We start from the raw sequence: 25,819 nt of genomic DNA, 5'->3' as shown, positions 1-25,819 counted from the left end.
GGAGTAGGAGACTCCTTTCCCTTTTCCTCTTCGCTGACCATGCAGTATTAGGCCTGTTGGGACAGGTTTTTTGATGTGCTGCCAGAATGCAGAAGGAGAGTCTACTGTATTTTCTTCAGATTCTTACAACTGTTTATATAGAAGTAAAGCTCAGATTTGGTCAAAAATGATATTAAATGATTTACATGTAATATTGCCTTCTAGGGAAATTTAATTAGTGTCCTATTTTGTATTTAACATAATTTTAAAACTATATCTTCAGGTCGGATTGTAAATGATTGATATGACACTGATGGTGAGGGTGAAAATACTTTTTTATTTTCTTGCTGCTCATTTATTATACTCAGCATACATAATGTGGGCTTGGTTACTTTTTCCTCTTTTTATTTTTATTTTATTTATTTAAATTTTTTAATGTTTGTTTAGTTTTGAGAGAGAGAGACACACGCACACAGAATCTGAAGCAGACTCCAGGCTCCGAGCTGTCAGCACAGAGCCCAGTGTGGGGCTCGAACCCACAAACTGCAAGATCATGACCTGAGCCAAAGTCAGATGCTTAACCGACTGAGCCACTCAGGCGCCCCTATTTTTTACTTTTTTAAAAGAGCCTACCATAATGCCATGCATTGTGCTAGATGAGGGGCACTGACATTGGACAGGGTTGATGTGTCCCTGTCCTCCCCTGCAGCACTGGTGGGACTCGGCTAGTGCTGCAGGGGTGAGAGTGGAATGCTCATAGGAAAGCAGTTGGCTCCTCTGGCAGCTGAGTCCTGCAGACGGCTTGCTTGTTTCTGCGTGCATGTCCGCAGCCTGCCTTGTCTGTCTTTGCCAAAGCAAGCCTCTGGTAGACACGAGTATGAATGAGACCCTGGGAACGCCCTTCTCAGTGTAAGATCTAGTAACTAAGCTGTTGCAAAGCCTCTTGCCTTCCAGGCCTGCTTTCTTCCCCAGGTAGTCCTACTGCAGACATCTGAGGCACCAGATTCCAAAGTTTTTAAGAGCAGAGCAGTTTAACCAAATTACCCTCTCTCCATAAGAAGTAAGAACTAATAACCACTGTGTTTATATTGTTATGTTAGTAATATCATAGTAGTACCACAGTTAATAGCATGAAGAGTGTGTGTGTGTGTGTGTGTAGCACAATTTTAAAGCTGTATATTTCAATTAAAAAATCTTTTCATGGTGGTACTTGAAAAAGGCGTTTGTCTGATTAGTCTTAGGCTCTGCTGATGTTAATTTATCTAGGTCAGGGAGAATCTGTTGTAGAGGTATATGAAACTAGAGTATTTCTAGTGTTTAAAGGAAGTGGTGGCTTAGATGATCCAAAACAGTGTTTAATTAAAATGACTATTTTTTTCCTCCCTCACATTATACTCGATGCCTACTGCTAATAAAAAGCGGTTTGCTGGGTCCTTTTCAGGGCCGCCCAGAAGCTGACCCCTTCCTTGCTCTCATGGGTGGGACTAGATGTGGATAGAAGACAGAAGTGCCCTGAGTTGAATCATATCAGAAATAAGATGCTATCCTGAGGGTCTAGGTGAGTGATAGAGAAAGAGTACTCCACGTCCACAGAAGGGTGTTTTGGGCTGTATCCTGTGGAGCCTCCACGGGTGACCTTGAATTTACATCACTTTTCTCCCCTATTTCCGCCTGTGGAAGCGTGTGCTATATATAACTCCAGCATTTGAAGAGTTTTATTGGTTTGGTTTTTGCCCTGCAGTTTAAGAAAAGACAAAGAGTTTGTCCAAGTATTTTGTTTAAGGTTATAATGTTTGATATTGTGACAGTGATTTAAATTTGTTACTCTGTATCCTAATTTTTGAAATGCTAACAGTAAGAATACATAAGACATAAGGTGTAACTTCAAGCCTTGTACTTGGTGCCTCGTTTATGTTTTATTTGCTCCTCAGTACTTCTGTTGTGTTACTCTAATACCTTTCCCCAATATTTTTTTAATGTTTATTTATTTTTGAGGGAGAGAGACAGAGTGCAAGCGGTGGAGGGGCAGAGACAAAGAGAGGGAGACACAGAATCCAAAGCAGGCTCCAGGCTCTGATGTGTCAGCACAGAGCCCAACATGGGGCTTGAACTCATGAACCATGAGATCATGGTCTGACCTGGAGTCTGATGCTTAACTGGCTGAGCCACCCAGTTGCCCCTATCTTTCTCCAATATTAATCATTTACATATACTTCATACGATGAAAACACTTTATTTATTTATTTATTTTGAGAGAGAGCATGTGCACTTGCATGTGTGCAGGGAAGAGGCAGGGAGAGAGAGAGAGAGAATGGGAGTGAGAGAATCCCATGCAGGCTCTACACTGTCTGCACGGAGCTGGATGCAGGGCTCAATCTCACGAACCGTGAGATCGTGACCTGAACTGAAATCAAGAGTCAGAGGCTTAAGTGCCCTTAAAAACACCTTTATGGTTTAAAAATCATTCTGCAGAGTATGATTTTTGAGGGACATTGCCTGTGAAATCAAGCTTGTTTAAGCAGACTTGACATATAAATTGTAAGCTTTTATTCTGTTACATATGTTTAATATAAACCTATACATGGAAACAGTGTTTCACAACTGTCTTTCATACGCATGGCACCTCATTACTTCACTAGTAACCTCTGCATATATGTGTACCATGTTATGATTTGTAGTTAATATATTTTCTTACATTTGTAGTCACGAGTCAATCTAATCTAAAAGCCATGAAAAATTACTTATGTTCTAGAATGTTAGGAAGGGGGGAGGTAGAGGAATAGTTGGGAATACATGTACTTGAGAATACATTGTTGAAAATACAAATATTGAGAATATTTAAGAATACATAAAGAGTAAATATGGAAGTCCATATACCATTGTGTACTCTATTTTGCTGTCATTGTTTTACACTTGGCTAGATTGTTTTTAATTCACCTTTCCTTCCTGAATGGCATTATCCTTCCAGCAACATTGTTTAAGAACACTTACTAGCAACTTACCTCTGAAAGAAAGGTTTCCAGTTTCATCTTTTACGACCTTCAGTTAAATATTTGGGCGTCAAAAATAGGTATGTGAATGATGAACAAGATAGTAGAATAGTCTCTGATTCTTTTGCATTATAGATAGAGATTACAAAGTGAAAGATGTTATTGCTTGTTTATGTGATAGTGTTAACTTTGTTTTTGCTTTTAATAATCTTAACCTGTGTTTCAGTTTTACTACATATACAGACTTATGCATACAATAATTATACAGACTTAACTTGTTTCAGTTTACTATGTATAGACTTATGAGTACAATAATTATAGACTTATCTCCAGAGTATATATGAGGGAAATAGTGTATTTTTAGATGTTTAACATTGCTTAGCTTGAAAATAAACCGCTGAAAGTATATTTCCTTTGTGTCCTTGTTCACTTCTCAGAGTGAGAGTTCAGATCAGCCAATTAGGATGTGTGCCTCAAGTGGAATGGTGGATCTTAACGTCCTGACTTGCAGTTGGATGCATTTCATTTAGAGTTTGTTAAATATGAAGTAATTGGCACTTTTCAGTTTAAGTGTGCTAGCTGTTTCCTTTTCTTGGTCAGGAAGAAAATATACTTCATGTTTTTTTGATGAGCTACAGTTGAGTCCTTTTAGTATTTTAAAGAGTTTAAAACTATTTCTATTATATATTTTGCCAGAAATAAGTAAGAAAAATAAGTGAATTCTTGGTTGTTTGAGTCCTGGACTGAATAATAAAGCTATTTCAGAGTATGCAAGATCCAAAAACATATGAAATAATACATTTTAATGAACTGAATCCTATTTATAAATGTACTAGATGTAGATAGCTCAATGATTTAAAATGAGCCTTTAAAAAGTTCCTTTTGTAAACATCAGAGCTTTTATTTATTTATTTTTTTTTAACCAAGTCTCTTTCCCAAATTTAGATATTTTGAATAGCAAATATTTGAAAATTGGGGCATATTTTGACCTATGAGCGTCAGCTTTAATCATTGAAAAAAATGATTTTTTTTTTTTGAAAGAGAGTGCAAGTGGGGAAGAGGGAGGGAGAGGGAGAGAGAGAGGAGAGAGAATATCCCAAGCAGGCTCCACACTTCCGATGCAAGGCTCGAACCCATGAATCTGAGCCAAAGTGGGACACTCAACTGACCCAGCCACCCAGGTTCCCCAAGAAATGATCATATTTTGCCAGATGGACATAAAGGTATTGAAACTGACATTCAGACTATCTCCATGTGTAAACTGTTGCAGACTATAATAAAGACCATTAGTCTGAGTCTGGGGTAGACCAGGCTTATCAAGCAGGAAAAGAGTAGTTAACCAGTATCTTATAAACAGAATGCTGGGGCGGGCGCCTGGGTGGCTTAGTCGGTTGAGCATCTGACTTTGGCTCAGTTCATGATCTCATAGTTAGTGGGTTTGAGCCCCGCATCTGGCTGTCTGCTGACAGCTCGGAGCCTGGAGCCTGCTTTGGATTCTGTGTCTCCCTCTCTCTCTGCCCCTGCGTGCACTGGCGCGCGCGCGCTCTCTCTCTCTCTCTCTCTCTCTCTCTCTCTCTCTCTCAAAAATAAAAAAAAATTAACATTAAAAAAATTTAAAGACTTATAAACAGAATGCTACATCTTCATTTATTAGATCATTGCCTAGAAAACTCTCCCTGGAATTTAAGTGCCCATGACAGAACATTCTGGCGTTAGTCATTTAGACGGTATGTAACTCTGGATGGCATGTGGATATTGAACCACTTGTAATGCAACTAATTAGCTCTACCCCTGAACAAAGTAAGGGACGTTATTAGAGCTGTGGCGTTTGGATGCTGGAGAGTTTGGCATCTCTTCTCAGGTTTACTGCTCCCGTGTTGTCATCCTTTGAGAGTATATCGTACTCTTCATGTAGAATGTGCCTCTGCCATTTCAGGAGGATTATTCAGTGTAATCTCTTTGGGACTCTTGTCTGCCTCATAGGGCTTTATTTTATGGGCTGTGTGTTTGAGCAACTTGGAATAATCTGCTATTCCTTCAGGTGTTAGCCAACTTCATTTTCTGTGAAATGACTCCACTGGTTTTCTCCAGGGGTTCTGCTGCTGGTCACTTTTGTTTCTAGGTTCACTTCATTCCACACAGGCAGATATTTAATTCTGGGGAGGGGAAAAGAGACAATTTTTATTCCCTCACCAGAATTATGTGGCTGTTTTGCCATTCATGTCAGTTGTGGAAGAAATGTGGTAACCAAAAACATAGAAGTAACTGCAGTATATTCCAGGTTTTCGTAAATCTGCCAAGTTAGAAAGACAAATTAAAGAGGTCTGTTAAGTTTTAAGGAAAGAAATAAAGATCAGAAGCCAAAGCAGAATTTATCTTTTATCTTTAGTAATTCATTTCTCTAGGATCATTAAGTACAATTTGAATTGGTACCCAAGATATTAATTTTTTCCTGTAATTACACAATCATTTAAGATTAGATAGAAAGTAATTTCTTAAAGAATGTGAGAGAGTCTTATCTGATGATGATTCTCCTGTTCCTCTCATTGCTATTCAGAGAATTCAAAGAAAACAAATGTAGTTAGGTTCTGAGTTTATCATCGCCAGCAATAGTTGGAAATGATTCTTCTGCTTAATGGTAGCTTATCTGAGGGTCGGGTACTACAGATGTACATAGACATTCTGAATAAATAAGTTTTATTTATAAGTAGACACTGTGGGGTGCCAAAGCGAGGTTGTAGTTCTTTGTGAGAGTCCTCAGAGCTATTCTAGGCGTACTTACCTGTTTTCATGCCCTCTGTGACCCTGGGAAACCACTTCAAAATTAGATACTTTCCCCCCAGGTCCACTGCTTTTGAACTTGCATCTTATATTGAGAACAACAGCACTCCCACTGCATTAGCACGATCCTCATCGCCAGTGTGCTGTCAAAGCCACTGTGTGCTCTGTGTGTGTGCACACAAGTATGTTCTTTAAACGCACGTCACCCTTGGTTATAATATAGTCTAGGTCTCATTGTGCCACTCGTACAGATCAGGATAAAAGTCAAGTCGTTTATGCAGGGTTAATACATTTAGTTAGTGATATAGCCAAATCTCGAATTTTTGTCTGCTTCTGACACCCTTGCTTGTAATTCTTACCCTTGACCACTCTCCTGCATTCCTCAGAATGTTGCTGGTGTTGTGGTCAGGGTCTTATTCCAGCACATTTCTCTTCTGGCTGCCAGCAGCTCCTAAATTGCCCAGCAGATCTTGGTTTTATCCTTTGCTGTGGTTCTCTGGCTAATGGAGCTCATGGTTATATCCCACGTATTTGGGGAAACTTATTAAAGTTGGCAAAGTAGTTCTTTTGGGGTGGTCATGGCATTTTTAAGGCCTCTTCCAGCTCTGAAATCCCTTAATGTTGCGACTCTTCCCCTGAAAGCCAACTGGAAACGTTAAAATATAGGTCTTCGCAGGATGCAGTGTTTTGTTAGAGAACTAACTTCTCATGTGAATGTTTTGCTTCCTTACTTAGTCTTGCTGAAAGTAAGGATCATAAATTTATATGTTAATATATTCTCAGCGCACATATTATCCTACTTGCAACGGGCCTTTTATAAGCAGTCATGTTCCTGTTGGAATTTTTTGAAGTTTTTTTATTGAAATATATGTATATTTACCCATCATAACCATTTAGTTCCATCCGCTTCTATAAAGGGAAGACACCCTGATGTCTAGCGTTCAGATCAAGGAATGAAATATTACCAGATATCTTGGAAGCCCCCTTTGTGTCTCCTCTTAGTCACTGCCTCCTGTCAAAGGAACCACTATCCCAACAACATCCACATGTAAACTGGAATAGGTTTTACATGGCTTTGAATTTTATTTAGGTAGAACAGTTTATACTGTTTCGTGTCTGGCTTCTTTCTCCCAACGTTGTATTTGTGCGATTCATCTGTATTGTCTTCAGTTGCAATTTGTTCATTCTTAGTGGTGTATAATCTGTGGTATGGAATATGCCACGATAAATTCATGGACATTTGTTTGGTGACAGTTTGGCACTATTATGAGTAATCCTGAAAAGAACATTCTTGTCCTTGTTTTCTGTTGGTGTCTACCTAAGAGTAGAATTTTACCGAGTCATAGAGTAGTAGACACATGCTCAGCTCCAATAGGTATTGTCCGTCAGTTTTCCACAGTGGCGATGTAGACTCCCAACAGCATTGTATGAAAGTTTCTCTTGTTCTGCATCCTTGTCAGCACTGGGAATTGCCTATTTTAATTGTTTCAACCATTTTGGTACCCATAAACTTTTTACTAATGATTGCGTTACTTTAAAAGAGTTTTAACTTGACCGAGTAACAGAGTTACATGACTAGGTATTAATGGTAGTACGAAAGCTATTCTTTGCTGAATATTTTTGAAAGCTAAGCTTAAAAAAAAGCCATGTACAAATGAAAAGTACTCAACAGGCCTAGGAGCGTCACAGTCTTGGAGATCTAAATAGCATATATTCAAAGAGAATGTACAGGTGGAGTGGTGGATGATACTGAAGCGTTATTACTGTTATGTGGTTGGCCTCTTAGATTGGGTTTTATTAGGAATATGGGTCGGTTTTTATTGAAGGTTTTGCACACATTAAACCAAGGGAAAGACTATTCAGGTGACAAATGAGATTTGATATTGTCTGGAGTAGAATTTGGATACCAGAGTCTAGAGTACCAGAAAACATAACAGGAAACGAGGATGAGGTTACTGGACCCAAGACGTTTTTCAAATGAAATCGGTGGTTGATGACCATTTGCGTTGACATGTGATGGAGGGTTAAGGATGGGAAACCTTTCTCTGGTACGCTGTGAGGCATCACTGAGAAACCCTGGGGCTTCCTAGAATACAGTTGGTCGACAGTCATTCTAATGTAAAAGAAGAGATGGGTGTGACCGAGCGCTGGGCTTGTGGGCCAAAGATGAGGTTTGATTCTCTGCTCTGCCTTTGCCTCGGTGACCTTCCTTGAGTTTGCATGATCATCAAAATGAGAATACTCACATCCCCTAATGAACATTATAAAGGAAAAAGAGCTTTAAGAGCTTCAGTGAGCTGGTGCGAGCCTTTGCCAGCAGTTATCAAAATACATGTATCTTTTTCATGCCAGTTCAGTTAAGTTTATAAAGTTCAGTGCTTTGAGAAGGATATTTCCTCAGCCTGGTCTGAATTTGAAACATGGTTTTACCTTTGACAAACTGACTCTGGGCAAGTCGCTTCAACTGTCTGTGTCTTTGTTTTCTTACCACTTCAGAGCAGAGAGAATAATATAATGCCTACTTCAGAGTTACTGCGGGAATTTAAGGACTTAATGTATGTAAAGCATTTAGCGCCTGGCAAAGTAAGCGCTCAGTAAATGTTTTTTAGCTGCGTATTTGTGTTTTCTTTCCTGCAATGTCTTCCTTTCTAATCTTTCAGTCTCAGCTTATCAGAATCCTAAAAATCCTCCCAGGCTCGCCTTTAGTCCTATGTCATCCACAGAGCCTCTGGATTCTCACAGCTAGAATCGTCTCTTCTGAAATTTTATAGAAACCTATACTTTTCCTCTGTACCCTCTGTTATACTTCTCTACAGCCATATTTCATATTTTCTCCTAGAAATAGAAGTTCTATATGTAAATATAAGATCCTGGAGGATAGGGATTATGTTTTATTCATGTTTGTAATTCCCTAATTGTGTGACATCTTTCTAGGAATTTAGAAGTTACCCAATAAAAAAGAATTTTTATTCTTTCATAAGAAACTCTAAAATTAGTACTCTAGATTTCTTGATAGTTCTCACATAGTGCCTGACACATGGAGAAAATGTTTTCTGTAAATCTTTCAGAAAGATAGATATGTGCATAATAAATGGAATAATGGATTATAAATTTTATTTTCCAGAAAATGTCTTAGGCTTCTTCAGCGCTTTTGCAAGATAGTAATCGCAAGGCTTACCTTACATTACTGCATTGCCCGTTGTTTCGTTGAAATGTATTTGACGTCTTCATTTAATCAAAATACATTAAACTCTCAGATTTTCAGTTATAAATTATTCTTGTAAATTCTTTCTTATTAATTTTTATAGTTGCTTAACTTCTCCTGTGCACCCAATACCCTGTTCAGCCCCTCCCTTGTCCAAGTTTATGAGTGTGTCTCAGAGACTGAGTATATAAGCAGGTTGTAATAGTAGCTAAAGCAAAACAAGATTGGAATGGTTTAACTTGTCAAAACTGTGTAATGCAAACCAGAGTCCAACACATGATCAGTGATTTTTGTTCTTAACTGGCTGACATTTAAGAGTGAATGATGCTTTCCAGCTTTTTTCCCCACAAAGATCACAATTGATTTAACACCCTTTTAGGATGACACCAAGACATTTTTCTCAGTGGATGATGAAGAATTAATTTCTAGAGTGTAGCTCAGTAAAATCTTGAAGCAGTTTCCCCATTAGTCACTGCTTTTAGATTTCCGTCTGCTGTGGAACCAAAGGGATGCCTTCAGACATCCAAAATTGAGTTTTTGACCCAGTAAGACCCACTAAGACCTAACAACACTCCCTCTCAGCCTTTGTATTTGCTAATGACTTTCATCATCCTTCTAGGCTGACCTTTTCGGTCTCTCTGTCCTGTGTGTCAGGCCGTCTCTTTGAGGTAAGAAAAGACAAGTCAGTCACAGCTTCGAATTCTTATCCTTGTCCTGTGCAAGACGTTTACCCCAAGAAGCTGTCTCTCTGCTTCTTAGCTTTATGAAGTGTATTTGTGGTAGTTAAGCACATGATACATTTTGGACTTCAGAAACTGAAAACAGGCTGGCCATAGCTGCTGTTGAATTGAGGGTCAAGCTAGAATTTGATTGAAGCTTTTGGCATGTGATTTCATAAAGTACACATCTCTGTGGCTGTGGTTCACCTTATTCCTTGTCTTCATAGCAACTGGTGTGGCTGCTCAGTAGCTATCTCTCTTAATTTAATAATTGGTTGCAGTTTATCATTACTTTTTGCAGATGACCCTGTAGTCAACTTTTGCTTCTCAATAATAGAGTTAATATTTGAGCTAATTAGAAATAATTTTTCATATGTGATTTTATTTTTTAATTTTTAAAAAGTTTTTTAAAGTGTTTTTTAAAAATAAAAAATATTAATGTTTTAAAAAATTCATTGAGAGAATGCATGCACATGCATACCCCAGGTTGGGGAAAGGGGTTGCGGGAGGGGCAGAGAGAGAGAGGAAGAGAGAGAATCTCAAGCAGGCTTTGCTCAGTCAGTGCAGAGCCGGACCCAGGGCTTGAACTCAGGAACTGTGAGATCGTGATCTGAGGCAAAATCAAGAGTGAGAAGGTTAACCGACTGTGCCACCCAGGTGTCCCTCCTGTGTGATTTAAAAAAACTTTTTTAACGTTCAGAGCATGAGCAGGGGAGGGGCAGAGACAGGGGGAGACACAGAATCCGAAGCAGGCTCCCGGCTCTGAGCTGTCAGCACAGAGCCCTATGCAGGCCTCCAACTCACAAACCATGAGAGAGCCGAAGTCAGACACTTAACCGACTGAGCCACCCAGGTGCCCCTCCTGTGTGATTTTAAAAGAGACTGCACAGACTATTTACTTTCCTTATGGGGAGAGTGAAAATGTATTTCTAGTTTTAAAAAATAATTTAAATAAAATACCACTTAATTGCATTCTATTATTTTATCTTGGCAAAATATGTCTTTTTTTTAATTGAGGTAAAATTATATATTTCTGGTGTGCACCATTATAATTCAGTATTTCTGTGCACTACAAAGTAATCACCATCATAAGTCTAGTTACCATCCATCACTGTCCAGTTGAGCCTCTTGACCTCCTTCCCCTCTAGTAACCACCAGTCTGTTCTGTCTTTGCATTTTTGTTTTGCTTGAGTTTGTTTTGTTTTTCAGATTCCCCATATAAGTGAAATCATATAGTCTTCCTCCATCTGATGTACTTTATTTAGCATAAATACAGGTCCATTCGTGTTGTCACAAATGGCAAGATCTTTTTTTCATGGTTAGTAGTATTGTGTGTATGCATGCGTACATACATAAATGTGTATGTGTAGATCTGTGTGTGTGTGTGTGTGTGTGTGTGTGTGTGTGTGTGTGTATCTATGTATCTATGTATACATCATCTTGACCCATCCAGTGATAGATCCTCAAGTGGTTTCCATATCTGGGCTATTGTAAATAATGGTGCAGTGAACTTAGGGGTGGATATATCTTTTTGAATTAGCGTTTTCATGTTCTTTGGATACATTCCCTGGTAGTTCTATTTTCCATTTTTTGAGGGATGTGTCTTCTGTTTCTAGATGTTGAGATGTTATGTAATATTCTTTTATATTTTCATTCTGTTGCAATTGCTCATAATGTAGAATCTACAGACAACCCTTTTCCTTAGGATTTGACTTCATAAAACATTGGCTTCCTAATTTACATATTTTTGCGTGTACTTCACGCGTACGGTTTGTACAATGTACATTTTCGAAGTATATTGTTAGATATCTGAAAAGCGAGCATTTCTATTAAGTTTGAAGAATTTATGTTTCTTGAACTATGAACTTGAACGAGTGAATCCGGATTATCTATAAATGGAGTTTGCATAACTATTTAGTAAAAAAAAGAAATACTATTTTCTTCTAAGTAGTGTGTGCATTTAATTCATAGGGAGACAGCTTTAGTTCATTTTACTGCTTTTGCATTAGCCGGGCTTTGCTTCCTGTCACTAGTTATTAGAACGTCTCAGTAGTGTTCCTTCTTTACTTCCCATTCTGTAGATAGGTTTATTTTATAGAGAGTTTTAGTATCGATTTTGCCTATTGCATGTGTACGGAGAAATTTTATAGCCTGCAGACTTGCCTAAAACAGTTTTGGTGAAGTTATCATTTCAGTTGTCAGATTTATTGTACATTCTCCGTGATTTTCCAAATGTATATACTGCCCTGGCCTCTTAAGGTACCAACACTGGGAAAGCCATACACTCTATCTTGTGTCACGTGGGAGCTAATTGAACTCTCAGAGTGGAAATTTTAAAGTCCATGAAGTTATACCTGGAAGAATGTAGTTGTGAATTATGGTTTGGGACTTTAACCACATTTTGGAAGGCCAACATCATGAAACATTTTCATGTTATCAGAATGTTAAATCGGGGTTTACTGCAATACCTGATCTTTCAAACAACTTTAAAACTTTTCTTGACTGCATGCAAAGAAATGGATCTTCACCTTGCAACTCAGTTTACATGTGTCCATGTCTCTTCTTTCTTTTTTATTTAACTTTATTTTTTATTTTTTAAAATTTACATCCAAATTAGTTAGCATATAGTGCAACAATGATTTCAGGAGCAGATTCCTTAGCACCCCTTACCCATTTAGCCCATCCCCCCTCCCACAACCCCTCCAGCAACCCTCAGTTTGTTCTCCATATTTATGAGTCTCTTCTGTTTTGTCCCCCTCCCTGTTTTTATATGATTTTTGTTTCTTTTTCCTTATGTTCATCTGTTTTGTGTCTTAAAGTCCTCATATAAGTGAAGTCGTGATTTTTGTCTTTCTCTGACTAATTTCACTTAGCATAATACCCTCCAGTTCCATCCCCATAGTTGCAAATGGCAAGGTTTCATTCTTTTTGATTGCCGAGTAATACTCCATTGTATATAGATACCACATCTTCTTTATCCATTCATCCATCGATGGACATTTGGGCTCTTTCCATATGTTGGCTGTTGTTGAAAGTGCTGCTGTAAACATGGGGGTGCACGTGTCCCTTCGAAACAGCACACCTGTATCCTGTGGATAAATGCCTAGTAGTGCAATTGCTGGGTCGTAGGCTAGTTCTACCCCCATACTGTTTTCCAGAGTGGCGGCACCAGCTTGCGTTCCCGCCAGCAAAGCAAAAGAGATCCTCTTTCTCTGCATCCTCACCAACATCTGTTGTTGCCTGAGTTGTTAATGTTAGCCATTCTGACAGGTATGAGGTGGTATCTCATGGTGGTTTTGATTTGTATTGCCCTGATGATGAGTGATGTGGAACATTTTTTCATGTGTCGGTTGGCCATCTTGGATGTCTTCTTTAGAGAAATGTCCATTCATGTCTTTTGCCCATTTCTTCACTGGATTATTTGGTTTTGGGGGGTTGAGTTTGAAAAGTTCTTTATAGATTTTGGATACTAACCCTTTATCTGATGTGTTGTTTGCAAATATCTTCTCTCATTCTGTCGGTTGCCTTTCAGTTTTGCTCATTGTTTCCTCATCCCAGGTATTTTCTTAATGTTTATTTTAGTTTGTAAGGTATAGTCATAAATGAGGCTAGGTTTTCAGTTGGCTAACCTTTCCTTTATCATTTGAATATTTGGGGCAAAGTGTCCATGCATGTTATATTTTTAGATCCAGTACTTATATATAGTTACAACGGCCTGCTTTGAATATTTGTAAATCTTTTTAACAGAAAGCACTTATTTGACAGTGATTATGGCAGTGAACTCTCCATATTTCACTTACTTTTTTCTAACTCTGCAAATGATTCATGTATCACTGTTTCTTTTGCTATGCCAGCACTTCAAATGCCTTTTTTTTTTTTTAAGTTTATTTATTTTTGAGAGAGTGTGCACACACACAGGAGGGTAAGAGTAGGGGCAGGGCGGAAAGAGAGGGAGAGAGAAAGAAAGAATCCCAAGCAGGCTCCACAGTGTCAGCGTGGAGCCCAGTGTGGGGCTTTAACTCATGAACTGTGAGATCGTGACCTGAGCCAAAATCAATAGTCCTTGCTTGGGACATGAGGGTGGCTCAATCAGTTATGCATCCAGTTCTTGATTTCAGCTCAGGTCATCATCTCACAGTTCGTGAGATCGAGCCCCGCTTCAGGCTCTGCAGTGACAGCATGGAGCCTGCTTGGGATTCTCTCTTTCCCTCTCTCTCTACCCCTCTTCCATATGTGCTCTTTCTCTCCCAAAATAATTAATTAAACTTTGAAAAGAGAAAAAATAAAAAATAAATTAAAAAAATAAAAAAGAGTCTACACTTAACAGACTGAGCCACCCAGGCGCCCCTAAGTGTTTTCTTTAGAAAAAAGACTGATTTAAAAAGATAAGTGATTTGTAATTAATGTTACTGAAATTATGTAGTGTATTCTAGAAGATTTGTTCTTACTTTTTTTTTGTAATATACAATGTAAATTTTTAAATTGAATTCATTTTAATTTCAAGCCTTTTGGCTATTGGAAATATGTTCTTCCATGATGGTTTACGAGCAATTATCTTCACTTGTGCTTTAACAGGAATGACTTCAGAGCTGAGCCTCTTCCAAAACAGGCAGTCGCTAAGTGCCTAAAAATAAAGGTGGTTTTAGTTGTGTCTTTGTTTTAATCTAGGATAGAATGTCACTGAAAATAGTAACATTCTTTAGGGGAAAACATGTTAAGTAGTATAACCTGTTTTTGTTAGCATATGTCTAATGGAAAGTGCTGGTCTGTATATGAAAAACAGAGACTTTTGTTTGATATTAAGGCAGAAACAAGTGGGTCACTTTCATTTTGCTAGGGAGCAAATGTCTCATTGTAGCCTACTTCCTTTGTAGCCAATAATTATGCAGGATCTGATATTGAGTTGTTAGCTGTTTCCTTGGGAACAAGGTGTAAGTAGAAACAATGTAAGAATATTAGAATATCATTGTGTCTCCTAAGTTTTAAAAAACTATTAAAAGACACAATGATTTAAAAAATAGAAATCAATGGGAGCAATGACTGTCTAACTTAATGCACTGCCCTACCTCCCAGGTAGAAGACATTAGGAAAGACTGCAAGATATGGATAACTTAGCTCCTTTTTCTGTGCTTTTCTGGGTATTAAAAAGATAAAACTTTATTCTGATACATAGATTTGTTTATCTCTTAAACATTACCAATTGAAGAATGTTCCCACATGGTATTACAAGGTACACTTCTTGTTTTGTCTACCTGTAAAATGGATTTCCTTTCCATTTTCACTGTCCTGTTCTAGATTTTTATCACTAAACTCTGAGATATTGCACCAAGCCTTTTAATATTTTTGTGCTTCTTTCCTTATATCTCATTACCCTGTCCCTCCACACACACACACCTCATCCCAACACTAGTTCCTGACAAGATCAGATGTAAAAGTTACAAGTTGTAATAGGTGCTGACTCTGGAGAGATTAGAACTCACTCTTTCTGCAAGTTCCCACCCTTGGTTTACCCCACTGGGATGTACAGATGCTTCTGAGGATTTGCCACCATGTTCCAGTCTCAGTTCCCAGATCGGGGACTAGCACCTGTTTCATTCCCCTTTGTGACCAGTGATAGTCATGGATTTACTTGTTGTCTTCTCAATTTATGTTCCCAGATTGTTCAGACAGTAAAAACCCAGAATATGGGTTTTTAAATGGAAAAATTAAAAAGTAATTTACATCTAACTGGAAGTTTTTCATAAGACCAAATAAACACTAACCTGAATAAAACACATTCAGTAAACGCTGTAGGAAAGATTCTTTTTCTTTTTAACGTTTGTTTGTTTATAAGAGAGCAAGAGGGAGTGCGAGCGGGAGTAAAACAAAATGAAAGCAATAGTATTTTCTTGCTGTCAATAACATTCTTGTATAAATCTATAAACAGCTAACTTGATATTTTTGTCTCTAATTTTTTATGTCCTCCTCAGGTGCTTAATTTGAATAAATGTCCTATTTGGGTATTGAGTAAAGAAAGGCATTATCTTTTTCTTTATAAAAAGTAATTGTACAAAGGGGGAAATGAAAACCACTATATTGAAATCTTCTGCTATTAAAATTTCCTTCATGAATTGATCTGTTTATTTATATTTTCATGCTTTTCTACCTATGTATTAATTGCTAAAATGTTCAAATATATATATGTGCATATATATACATAATATACACACACACACACACACACAAAGTACTATTGGAGTTGTGTTTCATTCCATTTAACAAAATAACAACATAAGATAAAGGTATTAATTATCCACAATTTCTTTTAAATGGCTATTCCAGCTATTATTTGGAAAGATAGCTTTATTTATGTCCATTTGGCTTTGGATTTTTGCATCACAGTGTTAACTATTTTGTGTGTGTATGTGTGATTTTTTTCTTTCAACTTGGTCAGTAAAGAGGCATTCCAGTGCCTTTCGTATTGATACTCAGCATGTTTGTGTTTGCTTTTGTTTTTTTACAATGATTATTTAAAATGAACAGACTCAGCTTTTGAAGAGGATAATCAAGAATTCTTTCCTTTGTGTGAGTGAATATAAACTAGCCTGTTAGATTTTGATTTAGATGTAGTATGCTAAAGAACATATAGAGAATAATAAAACTGAATTTTAATATTGGCTTTACATATAAGATGCTGTATAAACCTGTTTTTCATTTTCTAATCATTAGTCTTTTTCCAGAATAGGTTTTCTATATTATGTTAGAAATTTCACCATTTATTTGCCTAATTTTTATTATTTTTTTTTAATTTTTAAAAAGGTTTATTTATTTTGAGAGAGACAAGGAGAGCACACGTGGGGTAGAGGCAGAGAGAGAGAGAGAGGGAGAGGGAGAGAGAGAGAGAATTCCAAGCAGGCTCCACATGGTTAGCGCAGAGCCTGATGTGAGGCTCGAACTCTTGTGAGATCAGGACCTGAGCCAAAATCAAGAGTCAGGCGCTTAACCGACTGAGCCACCCTGACACCCCTGCCTAATTTTTATAAATTACTTAGTATGTGCTTAAAATATGTCTTGTTATTGGTAATTTGAAAAGGTAGTTTAAAACTTTTTTGACCTTTTTGTTGCATTAATATTCTTCTTTTCTCTTTTTACTTATAACTTGTTTAACGATAGCTGCTAACACAATAGCAACTCTAAATTGGATTCTGTTGAAAATCAATCCTTAGTGGGTTATTTATTTGAAAAATCTCTTGCCTAATGTTGAGTAAATTTTGCTGAATGTGAGATTTATAGAAGAGTATTTCTCTTTCATACAGACCTTTATCAAATGAGCTGTGATGCATGTTGTGTCGTACCATAGTTTCAATACTGACTGTCCGTAGATACAAGAGCAGGTTAGTTACAAACCCACACAGCCTAATAAAGGAAGAACGAACTTGCCCATCAGTTCTTAAGAAGCACCTGAGTTCCTCGTTCAGAAGTTGAGCACAGTGTCTGCTGCAGGACGATGGGAAGGAATGTTCTAGAGCAACTCAGATGAGCACTGAGCCTAAGAGCAGAGCACTTTGGGGATGTGGTGAGCCTTTCATTTGTTGTCTCAGCCAGGCAGAATCAGTGCTACCTGGGTCCAGAACTGGAAAAGCTAGATTAAAAGCAGAGGAGAGAAGGAAGGGAAAGATTATACTAGTGTTCAAAAGGACTGTGTCAGGCTTTTTATGATCTTGTTTTGAACACTATACTATACTAAACTGAATCCAGAAAGAGCATGTAGCATTTTCCCTCTTGGGATTCACCATCTGAAAGGTAAAGTCACTGAAATATCGGGAGTACATTTTACCCAAACACATACAGGGAAATTCCGCACCCCCCCTTCCCGCATTTAACTGCTGGGATTTATTTGTGTGTATTGTAGTTTTGAGTGATCTGCAGGGTCTCTTAGCAGCTCTGTGCCTATGTGTGACACTTTAATTCTTGCTTAGCAAGGGGAAATGAGATAGGGCAGAATGAATGAATCCACACAAACTTGGCCCCAACCACTGTGAAATCAACACAAGGCAAACACATCCTGTTGATGGTAGCTTTTTACTGGTGTGACTTATTTTCTGGACAAGGTGTTTTTGGTGATGAGTGTGGTTCACTTGTTTGATCTTGATTAGCGGTGTTCTATTCTGAGACACAAAAACAGACAAAAGACTTATATTCTTTCTCAGTGTTTCTCTGATGTGACTGTTCTGGGGATTAAGAAATAACTCTCGATATTTTTTGACCCAGTTATTATTTGTAGATCATGGTTGTCAGTCAACCAGACTCTCGAAGGTTGTCACAATTCCAACACCCAGAGAAATATTCCTTCAGTGTGACAGCGAATGTAATGAGCCTTTTAAATTCTTCTTCTTTTTTTAAAGTTTATTTATTAAGAGGGGGAGAGAGAGACAGAGAGAGAGAGAGAGAGAGAGGGAGAGGGAGGGAGAGAGAGAGAGAGAATGAATATGAATCCCAAGCAGGCTCAATACTGTCAGTGCTGTCAGCGCAGAGCCCAATGTGGGGCTCGAACTCACAAACAGTAAGATCATGACCTGAGCTGAAATCATGAGTTGGACGCTTAACTCACTGAGTCACCCAGGCGCCCCAAATTTCAGTTTTTAGATGTTGTGTGCACTTATGAGTTTGGCTTACTGCCTATAGTGGATTACTTTCCAGTAATATGACAGAGCTGATATTAGCCTTTTACCATTTGATACGTCTAGTCTAGTCGGTATGAAGCGAACACAGAGTTAACATTCACTGTGTGCTTTCCTCCCTTTGGAATTGTTTGAACTGGCAGAGCTCCTGAGTCAGCAGTGCATTTGAGTTTTGCCAAGATACAGACTCCACTTTTTTTAGTGCTACATCTACATACAAAGTTAGCCAGTTAAGAGTTTTAAAAACACTTAACTTGTAGCCATTTGAAAAGTGCTTATGTTTGCTTTGAAATTTCCGAAGCTAAATTGTGCATTTGTAATCCATGAGGTGGCCATTAGAATACAACGGTGACTTATTGTGGTAAGATCCAGGGAAGAAGAGGGGGACCTTCTTCTTTCAGCGTGGGCTGAAGTAGGGAATCGTTTTAGCACAGTCTTGTCGTTCTCAGTCGTGTGAGCTCTCCACACTCTCTTGACCTCTTTGTTCAAATATTCCTGAAACACGGACATCTGCTCTCCATAGACGACACCTGACTGTTGCGTTGAATTAACCCTATTCATTAGGCTTTATAGTTACGCAAAGAAAAGGACACAGCTTTGTGGCAAGGTGCCAGACACATGCCAGTTGGAGTAAAACCTTCGCTTTTCTGTTACTTTCCTCCCTGTTCCCACTGTTTGAACATCACGAGGTCATCCTGCTGTTGGTTGCGATGAGAGAGGGGATCTGACACTGGTAGAGCTGAAGGGGTTGTAGAGAAAGGCTTTATTCTGGGATGTATATTTTATACATTCCCAAATAAGTGCTTACATGCATGCACACATGCTGTGAAAGGCTGGATGAAGGGTGTACTCTTGGCCCCAGGTTTAACTTGCCTGTTTTAATTAAGAAAAAGGTGGCACATACAGTGGTTATGCTAACATGTTTTAGAGCATGTTCTCCTTTCCATATGAGATTTCTCTGATACTGCAATTCTTTTTCTATTACCAAACATGATGAATGTGCCACACAGTGTTAACTGTACTCTTTCCCTAAAGACATCAAATGGGAGGCAGCACGGAGAAGCTAAATTATTCGGAGAGGAGTCAGTGATTGATTTAAATATAAAAGGATTAATTGGTCCCTGAACCAGACTATTAAACTGTACTGTGATCTTGACTGAAAGTGGAAGAATTACAAGTGCATTGCGTAGAATAAATTAATACATTTTTCATGGCTTTAATCCTTTTTTCTGTATTGCTTATTGTGGTTTTCTGTACTGCACTCCATTGTGTGCTTAATTGATGCAGAGGGGATTCGGCCTATAATGATTAAGTGGGTAGAGGGATAGAACTATCTGCTGAGTTTTGAGATGGTAGTTCTTCCAGGGTAGCTGACAAAGGAAACCGGAGAAAGAGTATCTGTCGGAACTCTTACCAGTGGTGACCCCAGGCACAGAAGTTAAGTGTTACTGAATAAGAAATTTGAAAGTTTACGTTGTGTGTGAGTATATTGTTCAAGATGAACATCAGCTAACAGTGGATGAATGCGGCCCTTTATCCCCGGAAGAATTGAATCGAGACTTCAGCCCTTGAGAGTAAACAGTGTAATGGCATCATACCCAGGGAAAATTTTCTTCTTTTTATAACTCTTGCTATTCAAACAATATTGATTTTTTTTTTTTTTCATTCCAACTCACAGGCTGATACTTGAGGCTGATAGGATGCTGCTCTTGAAGGCTATCAGCCTCATGTTTCCTTTCCAGGGGGAATAAATTTGTGTTTATTCGCCTCTGTTATATTGCCGCTTTTATAAATAGGTATTCATGTAAGTTCTGCTTTCAAATAGTAATGCTGGTAATAAAGGGAGAGCAGAAAAGTTTGGTTCGGGGGACTGATTTAATAACTCATGCATTTGTGGCTTTACCAACAATATACATTAAAGTTTCGGAATAGTGTCTTCAAGATACTTCTGTTTACCTTGTCTCAGTACATCTTCCCCTTACATTTTGATGCGCTTTTGCCTTTCAGTATTGCGTCTGCTTCTGAGTAATCAGTCCATGTGGGATTTTTTTTAAATAGGTACAGCTTAAAGGAGTACTACACGGCAATGAGAAAGAATGAAATATGGCCTTTTGTAGCAACGTGGATGGAACTGGAGAGTGTTATGCTAAGTGAAATAAGCCATACAGAGAAAGACAGATACCATATGGTTTCACTCTTATGTGGATCCTGAGAAACTTAACAGAAACCCATGGGGGAGGGGAAGGAAAAAAAAAAAAAAAAAGAGGTTAGAGTGGGAGAGAGCCAAAGCATAAGAGACTCTTAAAAACTGAGAACAAACTGAGAGCTGATGGGGGGTGGGAGGGAGGGGTGGGTGGGTGATGGGTATTGAAGAGGGCATCTTTTGGGATGAGCACTGGGTGTTGTATGGAAACCAATTTGACAATAAATTTCATATATTAAAAAAAATGTAAATAGGTACAGCTTATTTGGAAATTGAGATATGGAATCATTAGAATCTCAGGATTGAAGGTGCTAGTAAAGATCATCCTGCTCCCCCTCACCTTTCAGTATGCCCGAGTCTCTTCCACCACCCTTCAGAGATAGCAAATACATTACCTTTCTTGTCCGCTCATATTTTCTTTCAGCAGCCCAGTTAGAGAGTCTATACTGAATTGAAGTATATTTTTCTGTAGCGTCTGTACGTGGTGCTTGGCCAGTACGCTTGAGTTCTCTCTGTGCCATGAAGTATGGGCCAGTGTGTGGCCACACTTTGATCATTGTGTAAGATTGATGTTTGCCACAATTGAGGATAGCATGTACTATCCCAGCAGTGATTATAAAACACCATGCTGAGCAAAATAGGTTTCATGGCATGGCATGCTTGAGAATCGCTTGGGTAGGAAAGATTATTTATGTCTCTTCCCTGAGTTGTCTCATTTCTTAGTTAAATATCTCTACTTCCTTCACTTATTGTCATGTTGTCTGCTTGTAAGTTTTTTTGTCATTCTTGAGTGTGTTCCAGTGTGATTACGACCCTTCTTAAGTGTGACATGCAGAATTAAAGTGAACGCTCTTGGCTAGCAGAGATCTGGAGCAGAGTCTTATCATTCACTTCTTTGTTCTTAGCTGGTGACTTTTAATGTTTTCTGCCCCAACCTATCTGATGTCCAGGACGAATGCCCATTAGTAACAATGTCCCCTTAGAACGTCTGTACTTTTGTACTTGTCTGAGTTAAAAAGCAGCCTCTCATGGGGATTCTAAATACCATCCATCTCTCAACACTAATGTTCTAGATAGCCAACATCTAGTTCTGTTCTTGGATCTTACGGCTACCTTAGATCCTTTTGCCGGTCACATTTAGATGCCTCCTATTACCAGCTAAAACCCACTCTAGTTGTTCTTTGGGCAGTCCTAAACTTACGTAAGGTATTGTTGAATTTTACCTCCATCTGCATTTGCCTCTGTTGGAGGCTAGATATTCCTTCATTTAAGTAGTTGATTAAAATTCAATAATAATAACAGGTCATATGATATTGTATTCTTTGTCTCCTTTGTTGCTACTTCCCTGTGGGTGTGATCTTATACCTAGCTGCTTAAAGCCGCTTTCATTAAGAGGGGGAAAAAAAGTAGGGCTATCTTGAAATGAGTTACAATAAAATGTTTATTCAGATATATTATTATGTTGATAGTTAAGTATGTGCAATTGGTCATTTACAACAGGCTTCCTTAGAAATTTGATTTTAGAAATTCCAGTCTAGGTTCTTTGAAGAATACCATTTGACTCTTAACTTTGAAATGGCCTGGTTTTCATGAGGATAAATTATAAGCTAGAAGTCCTATCGCATTTTGCTGATGACTCCAAATTGATTTTTTCCTCATTGTTTTGCTTTTAAATATTATTGAATTAGGAAAGAATGATCTCTTTCTTCCCCTTTAAAAAAATTCATTTATTAATGTTAGTTTACTAAATTTAGGAGGTAAAGGATAAAGTCAAAATTCATCAGACATTATTTTCAGGTAAATTGAGAAATTGGTTTTGTGAAAATAATTGTCTTGATTCCATGAGTAAAAGGATTTGGGAACTAACTTAAGTGTTGATAGGAATGGAAAAAATGTATTGCATAAATAGATATAAGAAGTAATGAATGTATGCTTTGATTATTGGAGGACGTAAAGATAACCTCCAAAATGTGGGGGAGATGGAACCTTACATTAGCACGTACAAACAGGCTACCGTTAGTGTTATACCATATTTTTCTATTAATCTGTTTTTCTCTAAAATTATGTATTATTTAAAATGTTTATTTTGGGGGCGCCTGGGTGGCTCAGTCGGTTAAGCGGCCGACTTCGGCTCAGGTCATGATCTCGCGGTCCGTGAGTTGGAGCCCCGTGTCGGGCTCTGTGCTGACAGCTCAGAGCCTGAAGCCTGTTTCAGATTCTGCGTCTCCCTCTCTCTGACCCTCCCCCGTTCATGCTCTGTCTCAAAAATAAATAAACGTTAAAAAATTAAAAAAAAAATAAATAAAGTGTTTATTTTGTGTATAAGCTATGTGATATTCTGAAAAAAAATAAAGAGAAGAGGATAACGTATTAGTTTCTTATTGCTGCTAAAACAAATCACTACAAAGGTGACGATGATTTGTCATCTTACACATTTATTATCTTTTTAGTTCTGGACATCAGAAGTATGGAACGGGCCTCACCAGGCTAAAATCAAGTTGTTGGCAGGTTTGCACTCCTTTCTAGGACTTTAGGGGGAGAATCTCTTTCTTTTCCTTTTCTGGCTTCCCCTTAACTTGTGTCCCTCTTCTGTTTTCAAGGCCAGCAATGACTTTTTGAGTCTTTTTCACATCCTGTAGCTCTTGACACTGACTCTTCTGTTACACATTTAAAGGCTTTGTAATTATATTGGGCCCACTGGCTAATCCAAAATAATCTCTCTATTTTAAGGTCAGTTGATGAGCAATGTTAATCCATCGCAACCTTAATTCTTTCTCCCTTCTGTGTAGTATAACCTATTCACAGATTTTGGAGGTGAGGACAGGAGCATCTTTGGGAAACCATTATTCTGTTTGTCACAGATAGATAAATACGCTTTTACAGCTCTGATTTAACCTAAAATTCTTCATGTTTCAAAATGTTAGCATTTTGCTTTTTTTTATTGTATATGTGTAACTTTCTTGAAATACAGTATATAATACAAATGTACATTTATCGTAGTGTTTATAAATACGTGTTTCCAAATTGAGCACATTTATGTAACCCGCACTCAGGTCAAGAAATAGAATGTCACCAGCACCCCAAGACCTCCCTCATTCTCTTTTCACGTCCCAAGCATGAGCCCTATTCTAACAGCTTAGTTTAGTTTAATGTATTTTTATATTTCACGTAAGTAGAATCATATATATTCTTTGGTTCGTCTTCTCTTTAGCATTGTTTGTGATGGTCATTGAAGGTGTTGTGTGTAGTTGTATGTCATTTATTCTGATTGCTGTATGGGATTCCATTGTGTGAATATATCTCGATTTAATTAGCCATTCTACTACTATTGATGGGAGTTTGGGTAGTTTCCAGATCTGATGTATGTTTAAAATTAGTAAGTAAGACTCTGTCAGCCATTTGGAGAAAAAGTAATATATCTAAAGGAGTCTCTTGCTCTTGAGTAAATGACCCAGCCTGATCAAGGGAAAACCAATGACTGACATATCTCTTCCCCACCTTTGTGAGCATTATAAAACAGGAAAATTATTTTAAGTGGAAATCTCTGAATGTAAAATAGATTGTGTGATTGCTTCCTTTATTGTTACTTCAAATTGTGATACTAATCAGATTTGTAGGTGTGATTACAAATTAGAAAAACTGGTATTTATTCAGATGATAATTTGGTTCAAATAGTATTTTATAACTTCATTATTTGTTTTCAGCAAATTTTGTTAAACTCGGTGAATTCTTCTTAAAAAATAGTTTTGAGAGGAGAAAATATGAATAGGTTAGTTTGATTAAGTTAAATTTATTAAATTCCCAATGGAAGAGAGAGAGAGAGTGAGTGTGTGTGTGTAGGTAGGTAGGTGTATGTAGCTTTTATCACTAAAATAAAGAAAAATTAATTTTCTCTCTTTGCCTGTTGTTAGAAGTATCATTAAAAGATCTGCTTCATGTACGGAAAACGTGGTAGCACGTGAAAGTTGCCTGAGCTGCTAGTGCTGATGCTTGACAGCGAAGGGAGATCGATCCCCTGCAGAATCTTTCTGTCTCCAGACCTTTTGCATATTGGTCCCCCCACCCAAGAACCCGAGAACGTCAAAGCAGAAGTTGAGTTGTGTCCTTTCTTCCACGTCTGGACTCTGTCAGGCTCGGAGCTAGGCGCTCTCACTCATCTTGGCTTTAAGTACCGTCTCCGTGTGCACGTCTCCCAAATGAGGTGTCTGCCCTTAGCCCTTTTCTCGCTATTGTGCCTGACCTTTTTCGTGGTGCCTCCACTGCTGCCAACCTAAGCCATGCTGTTCTCTCATTTGGACTGACAGAAGAGCCCTCTAGCTGTTTTCCCTGCATCTACTCTTACTTAACTCCTCCGTAACGTAGTATTCAGAGAATAAGTAAAGCGATCTTTTCAAAATATAAATTAGACATAGGAATTCCTTTGCTTAAAATCCCGCAGGTATTTGGAATTGAATTCAAGCCCTGTGCCATTGTCGAAAGGTTTACATGTTCTAGCCCCTGCTCACCTCTTTGACCGCATTTTGTACCTGTCTCCTTCCCATTTATAAGCTTCAAACACAGTGGCTGTTCTGTTTTCAAACACGTTAAACTTTTTCCTATATCCTTTTGTGTATGCCCTCTGCCTAAACCTCCTCCCCTTAGGTCTCACTTGGGCTCACCTTCCTTTCTTCTTCCTGGAAGAAGTCTTCCCCTCCCACCACTGCCTCCTGTATAATGTATCCTATCTTCCCCCCAGGTCCCCTCCCCTGCCACTCTCAGGCACATCACCTTGTTTTGTTTTCTTCTTAGACCTTTTACCCCCCAAAATTATCTTTATAAAACTTTAAAACTGTCCGGATCGTCCCAACAATAACGTACAGTCTTTGAGAACCGGGATTCTTGGGGCCTTCTGTAGGGTACACCTGGCATTTAGGGCAGCACACACGTACTCCTTGAATGACCAAATGAACTGAAATTTGCCTCAGTTACTGGTTCTTGATAAGGAAAGGAGATTCTCTATCAGAATCTTTTTATGTCTAAGTCTTTTACAGATTGGCACTCTCCCCAGAGCTCCCAGAGAGCTCCCCTGGACGTGCACATGGAGACGGTACTTAAAGCCAAGATGAGTGAGAGTACCTAGCTCTGAGTCTGAGAGGGTCTAGACATGGAAAAAGGGACAGAACTAAAAAAAAAACGGAAAAGAAAAAAAAAAGAAAAGGTGAGGGGCGCCTGTGTGGTTCAGTCGGTTAAATGTCCGACTTCAGTTCTCAGGTCATGATCTCATGGTCCGGTCCGTGGGTTCA

The 25,819-nt window shown here is 38.3% G+C and overlaps 1 protein-coding gene and 1 long non-coding RNA gene across 6 annotated transcripts in view; both read left to right on the top strand.

Moving 5' to 3' along the window:
• The window catches only part of MED13L (mediator complex subunit 13L), a 300,820-nt gene that overhangs the window by 203,114 nt on the left and 71,887 nt on the right, over positions 1–25,819 (top strand). The gene's annotated exons all lie outside the window — the stretch shown is intronic.
• LOC122232628 lies at positions 4,528–24,374 on the top strand. Its single transcript, XR_006209986.1, has 4 exons — positions 4,528–7,718; positions 23,678–23,681; positions 23,876–23,880; positions 24,365–24,374. It is a non-coding gene; the product is annotated as an uncharacterized LOC122232628 (long non-coding RNA).

Source organism: Panthera tigris, chromosome D3, assembly GCF_018350195.1.
Source record: "Panthera tigris isolate Pti1 chromosome D3, P.tigris_Pti1_mat1.1, whole genome shotgun sequence".
Classification (NCBI taxonomy): Eukaryota; Metazoa; Chordata; class Mammalia; order Carnivora; family Felidae; genus Panthera; species Panthera tigris.
This window is presented reverse-complemented; position numbering and strand designations above follow the sequence as displayed.